This window comes from Canis lupus, chromosome 17 (genome assembly GCF_003254725.2).
Source record: "Canis lupus dingo isolate Sandy chromosome 17, ASM325472v2, whole genome shotgun sequence".
In the NCBI taxonomy this organism is placed as follows: domain Eukaryota; kingdom Metazoa; phylum Chordata; class Mammalia; order Carnivora; family Canidae; genus Canis; species Canis lupus.
In genome coordinates, this window is record NC_064259.1 from 44,903,812 (window position 1) to 44,913,384 (window position 9,573).

General features: G+C 35.9%; 1 long non-coding RNA gene across 1 annotated transcript; it reads left to right on the top strand.

Annotated features, from left to right (window-relative positions):
- The first annotated feature begins 279 nt into the window (after positions 1-279).
- On the top strand, positions 280-9,003 carry LOC112665056 (uncharacterized). The gene is made up of 4 exons (XR_003140189.3): positions 280-764; positions 2,804-2,903; positions 4,302-4,513; positions 8,817-9,003. It is a non-coding gene; the product is annotated as an uncharacterized LOC112665056 (long non-coding RNA).
- Positions 9,004-9,573: the final 570 nt, after the last annotated feature.

The window sequence follows — 9,573 nt, forward strand, 5'->3', positions numbered from 1 at the left end:
TGAGATTCAGGTTTGCAGTTTCAGATAAAAGTCAACTGAGATAAGTTAACAAACATGCAACAAAAAGTTTGGGGGCCAAAGGGATTTCACAGTCACTCATTTGCCAACATGGGATTTGCTCTCCTCAAAGCAAGGGAAAGGATATCTCTGAGGTAGCCTCACACTTCTAATCAAGGGAGCACATACCGCCCTCTGGCAGATGGTATTGCAAACTTTGGCAAGTGCTAAGAGAGAGCTTACCCGAATTAAAATTACCAGCTGCCAACTGCTCCTTTTGTCACTCCAGATACTGCTGCCACCACCCACGCTCGAAACACACAAGATCTAACAGAGATTACAAACCACCAATACATAGCCTTCCAATTCAGGCACTAAGTGAAAAATGAAAAGTATCCAGAGAAGCAAAGGAAGGAGTTGAGTGGAATCCTCCAGTGTTTTTTTTCTAAGGCAAAATAATGACACAGATAGAACTTCTATTCAAAGATATGTAAAAAGACAATTTGGCCTTGGATCTCTGTAAACACGCTGTGTCAAACAAAAGGACACAGGCATTAGAAATGAAGTTAAAATATAGAATAAATGGTAAAGTTAAAAAAAAAACAGAAGAAGACATTTGAAAAAGTGTCTTGGTATTCTCAAAAGAACAAGAAGCTATCAATGAAGAGAGCACTGAAGATGGAAGATAGAATGACATGGAGAAAAAATTATGATGGTGATATCTTTCTTCTTGAAGTTCCTTCATCTAGCTCCAAGGCATCTTGACAGTAAGTGTTTTTTCTTCTTTTTTCTGGAACTCAGAAGTTTCTCAACTCAGAGAGCCCTTTATTAAGTTTTATTTTTCCCTTGACTAACTTTTCTGTTCTTTTTGTTCTGTTTTTCTTCTTCGATTGGATAAATTATAAGTCTTCTGGTCTCTATGGCCTGTATTCCATATATATCATCTTTTTATTAAGATTTAGAAGAAAAGCAAAAGACAAAATTTATCATAGATCTGAAACTAAAGAAGCATTAAAGAATAGAGCTGAGATGAAAAAGAAGCATATCAGTAACCTCAGGATAAGCTTGAGAAATGGTCAAAATGTAATGGAGGACTTAAAAAGTAAATAATTTAGTATAAACAAACAAACAAATAAATATCTGAACCCAGCTAGAAAGACTTTATGTTCTACAAAGGGGGGGATTATATTAGTCTCACTCTTCTACACAAAACACTAGATTTCAGAAGAAAAGAGACCACTTGCATAAAAAGCTAAAGGAAAATTCTATTCTAACAGAATTTCATAACCAGCCAAGATATCATTTTTAGATTAAAATAATAGGAAAGACTCAATATTTTTAGCACCCACAAATTCAAAGATCCATTTAAATCAATAAGGCAGTTTACTTTTTCTTTCATTAACTAAAGTTCATATTCTATTTAAATTTCTTCAGTTTTTTTCCTAATGATTTTTTTTTTTTCTATTTCAAGATTCTCCTGCCTCCCTGACTCACAAAACTATAATATAATAAGTATTTGTTGCTTTAAGCTGCTAGCTTTGGGGCAACTTGTTACATAGCAATAAGTAACTATTAATTACAATTGTGTAACCCCAACTACAACTACTAACCCCGAGGTAGTGTGGTTTTTCTCCTGCTTGCACTTTTCCTAAGTATTAATTTACTGTACCTACTCCCCTTGTATTTTCAGCTAATGTTTTGTGTGATTCAATAAACTGCATAGTTTGAGCATTTTAATTTTGTTAGTTAGCCTTTCTGTTGTGATCTCTGACTTAGAGGTTACCATTGTATCAAGGCAATGTCCCAGGGCAATAACAGTATTACCAATGGTGGCTGCCACAATTCTCACAAAGTCTCCCTCCCAATTCTAGGGTCTAAGGATGTTTAAATAGTTTTCCTGAAGGTAGACAGCTGGTTAGGAAGATTTCATCATTTTTACACAAAGCAAATATGCTGAAGAAGTCTTGAAAATAATTTGAAGAGTAGGGTGAATTGTCAAAGGAAAATTAGACTCTACTCTTAACATAAGCAGAAACTGCTATCAGAGTTGGTCACAAGCTGATCCACAAGCATTTCTTGACCAACACTTGACCCCTCTTCTCAGACTTACTCCTAGATATAACTGCAGCTGACCCCTCATTTTGTGTTTCTTCTGACCTCTAGCCTGTCACAGACTGAAGCTGAACACTGTAACCAGTTTCACAAGTATAGGGTGTTGGGAGTTGTGGTGGTGTCAAGATTGCCTAGTCCCATTTCTAGGCACTACAATTCAGTTAGGGTTAGGGTTACTCAGTTGGTATAGAGGTGGAAAAGTACCACTCAGAAAATAAACTGTGTTCTGATGGTTTTTAATGGGGAAAAAATAAATCATGCATCTCAAAGCAACAAGTGATTATTGAAGACTTATTATAGTGCCAGGTTCTACCCCAGGTACTATGAAAATTAAAACAATGACTAAGTCTCAGTTCTTGCCAAAAACCTTTGAAACACATTTACTCATGAGTCATAGAGTCACAATTTTTCCTCACAAAAAGAGCACAGTGGAAAGATGACACGATGAGGCACAGGCAAGTCAGAATGTTGATGACTATGCTGGCAGGTGGATAGTAAGTTTTGTGTGAGGCCTATACCATGTCATGTATTATAGGAAAATTTTACTTCTTATATAAAAGCTAATGTTTGGAGTTTTTTAGGGTTTCCACAAAAAACAACCACAAATTTGGCAACTTAATACCTTTTATCAGCTCTTAGTTCTGCCCGTGAGAAGTCCAGGTATAGCCTGGCTCAACTGTTTTTTCTCTTACAGGTTTCACAAGACTGAAACCAACATGGCAGTAAGGCTGTATTCCTTTTCAAGAGGCTCTGGGATGAATGTGCTTCTCACTCATTCAGTGTGTTGTCAAAAGGTCAGTTCCTTGTAGTGTGGAACTCAGGTCCCTGTTGTCATGCAGGCTGTCAGCTAGGGGCTGCTTTCAGATTCTAGAGAGTAACTGTATTCCTTAGCTCATGCCCTTCTTCCATTGTCAAAGACAGCAGTGATCAGTCAAGTTCTTCTCACACTTAAGATCTCTCTGTCCTCCCTCCCTGCCTCATCTCTCTGACTTTCTTTCTGCCTTCTTCTCTCCTTTTAAAGGTGTATGTGATTAGATTATACCCAACCAGATAATCCAAGATTATCTTCCTATTTCAAAGTTAGCTTCTTAGTAACTTTAATGGTATGTGCAATGATCCTTTCCGTAATACCTAGCTTATTCAAACACTAAGCTAGGTATTGTGGGTGGGGGGACCATCTTTAAAATTTTGCCAACCACAATTCTCAACAGGGCTCCTGCACTAAAAAAAAAAAAAACAAAAAAACAAAACAAAACAAAAAAAAAAACTGCTGCTTTGTTCTTTCAACACAAAAACCTTAAATCACAGATTCTCCCAGGACTGGAAGCTTGCAGAAAATGGGGTAAAATGATGGGAACTGTTAATCCCTTACAAATGTAAAGACTAGAATGATTTTGCTGTTTAAATATCAGTTCTATTTGGAGCCAGCAATCACAGATGTCGACTATGTGGTTTAAAAAAATCAATACATTCCTGGAGTGACAATCAGTTAGGAGGGTTATAAATTGCATGTATGGCTTACAAGAAATGGGAAGGGAGACTTGCCCAGTGTATTGACTATTTTGTCTTTGAAATGTAGCCATCAATTACAATGGCCTCTTATGTAGAAGAAGCCATATTTATGACTATTTAGAGAAGGAGGGGCATAAATCTTTACTGAGTTTTGACTTGGGGCTAGAAATTGGTGAGGCATTATTATAATCATATCTTTTGGCTTTATGTGTGGGCAGAGTAGGTGTCTCTCTACCTTCCTGTGTTTTCCACAGCGCCAAGCCAATGGTATTGAGGAGGTAAGGAGGCCCAAGAGGCTCAGCTAACCAAGGCTTGCCAAGAGGTTGCTCATTTAAGGAGGCCAGGCTGCTATGGGAATATATATTATAGATAGAAGAAACAAAGGTGCTCATAATTTTGGCCATCTGAAAAACATTTCTGGTTTCTCAGGTGTATATTTTTTTCCTATTTGGATAATATGTAGCAGGTCTTTGTTAGGGTGAAGGGATAGCTTGCTAACTTCTCTTTTACAAAATTTCACTTGGGAACACACGCTATGGTTTTAAATCAGGGAAAATTGGGTGCAGGATCTCCCGTTCAGAGTCTTAAACAAAATGAAGATATTTTATTTTAAAATATAATTATTTAATTTAATAATTTAGAATGTTTTGGTTTGCTTGTTTGTTTTTGCTATAAAACAGGGCAATCAATGCCTATAGCCACCTTCATTCTAAAGAGAGTATTGGAATAGCACCAGGGAAGGCAGCAGTTGCCCCAGGGAGAGGACTGCACTGCTAAAACCTGGAGCTGATAACTACTGTCTACGAAACTGGCTAGAAAGTGGGTAATATCCTGAGAAACCCTATGGCCAAATGCAACCATGTCTAAAAAAGGGAATATCACATCTACAAAGGTGAGACAGTAATTTTATTTTCATTTTTGAGTAGGAGTACTTTGCCATCGTTTAAAAAAAACCCTTTTTTTATATGTGTGTATACATACATGCGTGTGTGTACATGTGTGAATGAGAAGTTTTTCTCCTACTTCTGGCCCCACCTTTTTGAATTCATACCACCACCCCTTGTTTTTGTTTTTGTTTTTGTTTTTAAGATTTTGTTTAGTTATTCATGAGACACACACACACCGAGGCAGAGGCACAGGCAGAGGGAGAAGCAGGATCCATGCAGGGAGCCCGACGTGGGACTCAATCCCGAGTCTCCAGGATCACACCCTGGGCTGCAGGCAGTGCTAAACTGCTGCACCACCAGAGCTGCCTCACCTCTTGTTTTTGAAAGGAGCTATCTATATTACTGTCCTCTTTATCCTCTAAGAATTTTTTCATGCATATAAAAGCAAGTATTAATATATTTTATCTCCTTTTTACACAAAACACAATACACTCTGGTCTGTAGCCTTTTTCACTTATAGTAATACCTTAGAAATCTTTCTGAGAACAGTACATGAAGATCTTCTACATTCTGTTTTATGGCTGCATAGTATGGGTCCTTAATTCCTCATCTTAGAAAAACAAAATAAAACTAAATTGCTCAGTATTTCATTCCTAGAAATATATCTAAGAATAGAATGTACATGGATATACTACAAGACATGTAATGTTTCTAGCAGCACTATTCTTTTTTTTTAATTTTACTCCTTCATATCTTTTACTTCTTATGTAAAAGTAACACACATATAGTAAAGTATATGCATTAGCCTACATATACACAAATATACATCTCCAGTGCATTTTCATAAAATGAACACACATAGGTTACTATCACCAGGTCAAGAAATAGTACATTTACAGGACTCTGGAAATCATCCTTATGCCCCTGCCAGTTGCTTCTCCCTCCCCTCAAAAGTATCTATCCTGACCTCTAACACTATATATCAGTTCTGCTCTGCCTGTTTTTGACCTTTCTATAAACAGAATCATACAATATGTACTTCCTTGTGTCTGACTTCTTTTGCTGGACATTATGTTTATGAGCTCTTACCTATATTGTTGCAGGCAGCAATTGTTTATTTCTGTTCATTGCTGACGAGTATGTCAGTGAATGAATAAAACACAATTTATTTATCCATTTTGTGTTTATAGATATTTGAATTGTTCCCAGTTGCTTAGGAATGTGCATATTCATAAACATGACTTTCTATTGGCCATATATCTGTTACATATATATTTAGAAGTGAAATTGCTTACTCATTGGCTGTGCATTTAGCAGCACTATTCTTAAAGCCAAACAGTGAAAATTACCCAAATGTCCATCAACAGAAGAAAAGATAAATAAATTACAATATAACCATGTAATGCATGACCACACAGAAATTAGAATAAACGTCTATAATTACACAAAATAATTTGAATGTATCTCACAAACAGAAAGTTGACTAAAAGAAGTCAGACACTAGACAGTACATATTTTATGATTCAATTTATGTCAAGAACAGAAAGGTGCCATACTCATTTATTTATTTGAAGCCAGGGCTATGTGGAATAAAGCAGAGGTGGATCTCCAGGGATGCTGGTAATTACTATTTTCTAATCTGGGCTCTGGATACACTGATGGATTCAGTTATTGAAAACTCATTAAACTATGCATTTACCATTTGTGGACTTTTCCTGATATATATTATACTTTGATTAAAGAAAAAGGAAGAGGAAAAAATGCATTAAAAAACAAATATTTCGGGGGGTACCTGGGTGGCTCAATGGTTGAGTGCTTGCCTTTGGCTCAGATCATGATCCCGGGGTCTGGGATGGAGTCCTTCATCAGGGTCCCCTCAGGGAGCCTGCTTCTCCCTCTGCCTATGTCTCTGCCTCTCTCTGTGTCTCATGAATAAATAATTAAATATTTTTTTTAAAGTATTTTGGGGTTGCTTGGGTGGTTCAGTTAAGTTCCCGACTCTTGGTTTTGGCTTGGGTCATGATCTTGGGATCCTGGGATAGAGCCCTACATCAGGCTCCATGTTCAGCATGGAGTCTGTTTCTCTCCCTCTGCTCTTCCTCCTGTCCTCTCTCTCTTTCTCATAAGTAAATAAAATTAAAAAAAAAAAACAAGTATTTTTATCATTCACTTGATGGTTATTTTAGTTTTCTATTGTTGCTTGTGTAGATTACCACAAATTTAGACTCTCTAAATAAAGAGCAAAAATTTATTATCTGAAAGTCTGTACTTTGGAAGTCAAAGTTACAGTATGGGCTCTGGTTCTCTGCTCCAGGTCTCACAAGGATAAAATCTAAGTGTCTTCCTTTGTGGAGGCCCTAGGGGACAGTCTGCTTTCATATTCACTCAGATTGTTAGCAGAATTCAGTTCCTTACATCTGTCAGCCTGAAGTTTCCATTTCTTTGTTGGCTCTAGGTTGATATCTGTATTCCTTTTGCCCTCTTCACCTTAAACCAGCAGTGATGCATACAGTCCTTCTCTGTGACTTTCCTTTCTATCACATCTCTCTTCCTCTTCTGTTTGGCTTCCTCTTCTTCCAGCCAGAGTGTTTGGTCAGCTATTTTTAATGTCTCATGTAATTACATGGGCTTCACCCAGAATGTACATGCTAATCTCCCCATCTCACGGTCCTTAATATTAATTACACTTGTAAAGTTCCTTTTGTCATGGAACCAAATGCATGTAACCTAATATAATGTCATGTAATTCTGGAACTCATAGATTCCTGGGATTAGGGCATGGACCTCTGTGACAGACCATTAATCTGCCCAATCCAGTGATGCAATCTCACTCTGTCCGAACTGACCTAAAGAGAAGATATTTCAAAACTTATAGTCTTTATATACCATTAAATGTGATTTTTCAAACACATTGCTGCAGAATGTTAATGTGGTCAATAAAGAGGTGCTGTCCTAGTCTTTCCTGGGAGTGTCATGTAACATGCAATTATCATATTTTTCATCCAAAAATTCTGAATTCTGTAACATATCTGATTCAGGGACTGTGAACTGGTCTTTCATTGAATGGAGGCACCATTGTTTGTTCTGATCTCCTGAGGTATATTTAGGTTATTTCTATTCTTCTCCCGTTAACTACTTGTCTTGTAGCAAACAAACTTGAACATAGCTAATTTTGCATTGTACATAAATATTTAGTATAATAAATATCAATAAGTAAAACTTTAAGATCAAAGGATATATACATTTTTAATTTTGATATATATGGCCAAATTGCCCTATGGAAAAGTAGGCACCACATTAATTTATCTTCCTTCACATCATGTATGAAGATTCTGCTTCTTCACAGTCCTGCTCATAGAGTTTATAATCAAATTTATAGATTTGCCACAAAGATAGATTTAGTACACTTTTACTTTAATTAATGGGCTTTACTTTTTGAGAAGTTTTAATCTCACAGGAAAACTAAGCAGAATATATGAAGTTCCTGTATGATTCAGTGCAGTTTTAATATGCAATTATTTTATTATGTGAGCATACTTTTAACAGATTGATCATACTGTAGTATGAAGAAAACTGAAATATTTGTTTATATCCCTACATTTTTTTCTATTAAATTATTGATATTTTAAAATGTATTTATAGAAAATGATTATATATTGAGTATATTTTTGGCATAAGTTAAAAATGGTTGTTCTCAGATTTGTCTTTTGACTGCTTACTTTATTAGATAGTTTGCATTACAGAAGTGTTTTACTTTTATGTAAAATGCTATTAATTTATCCTTCTTTAGTTTATTTATTTTTAATCATACTAAGAACTACCTTCTGGAGATTGCCTATATATGAATGACGAATCCAAGTTCTCATTCTGAACATAACACTTTATCAAAAACACCATACCAAAGCTGGCTACATTCCAGTAAAGGCCTTTATATACTACATGCATTAATATACTAAGATTTTGTGATTTGCATATTCATAAACCCTATAATGGGACAGATGAGAATAGCAAGGGAAACATGTTCACTAATTATATATAGGACCAACATATGAGGCTTCATTAAGTATTAAAGTCCTGAACATAAGATGGTATTTGTTTACATTATAGGTATGTAACTGACACTGTTCTCTTCACTTAATGTATGAGCCTGTCAGAATGCAGGGACCTTGGTCAGTTAAGATATTTTGTTCCAGGTACCATTTTTAATCTTATCCTAAGCAGCCAGCATAGAGAGACAAAAATACCCATGAGAGGAAAGTGAAATTGAGAGGAATGTGTATTTGAGCTTTCTTTTTTTTTTTTTTTTAGCTTTCTTATTCTTATAAAGATTATGAAAATATTGGAGAATCAGTAAGTATCACAAGATAGGAGAAGGAAAAGAATGGAGGAAAATACTGGGGGAGAATTAATAGATGTCAGAAGAGGGGAATAAAAGAAAAGAAGGAGGGAAATACATCGCAATAAAAGCATCTCTCAAAAAACTGAAAAAAAAAAACAACTCAAATACAAAAGCTAACCTTGCGCCTAAAGGAACTGGAGAAAGAACAGCAAATAAAACCTACACCCAGCAGAAGAAGAGAGTTAATAAAGATTCAAGCAGAACTCAATAAAATAGAGACCAGAAGAACTGTGGAACAGATCAACAAAACCAGGAGTTGGTTCTTTGAAAGAATTAATAAGATAGATAAACCATTAGCCAGCTTTATTGAAAACAAAAGAGAAAAGACTCCAATTAATAAAATCACACATGAAAAAGGAGAGATCACCACTGATACCAAAGAAATACAAATGATTTTAAAAACATTATAAGCAGCTATACACCAATAAATTAGGCAAACTAGAAGAAATGGACGCATTTCTGGAAAACCGTAAACTACCAAGACTGGAACAGGAAGAAACAGAAAACCTGAACAGGCCAATAACCGGGGAGGAAACTGAAGCAGTCATCAAAAACCTCCCAAGACACAAAAGTCCAGGGCCAGATGGCTTCCCCGGGGAATTCTTTCAAACGTTTAAAGAAGAAACCATACCTATTCTACTAAAGCTGTTCTGAATGATAGAAAGA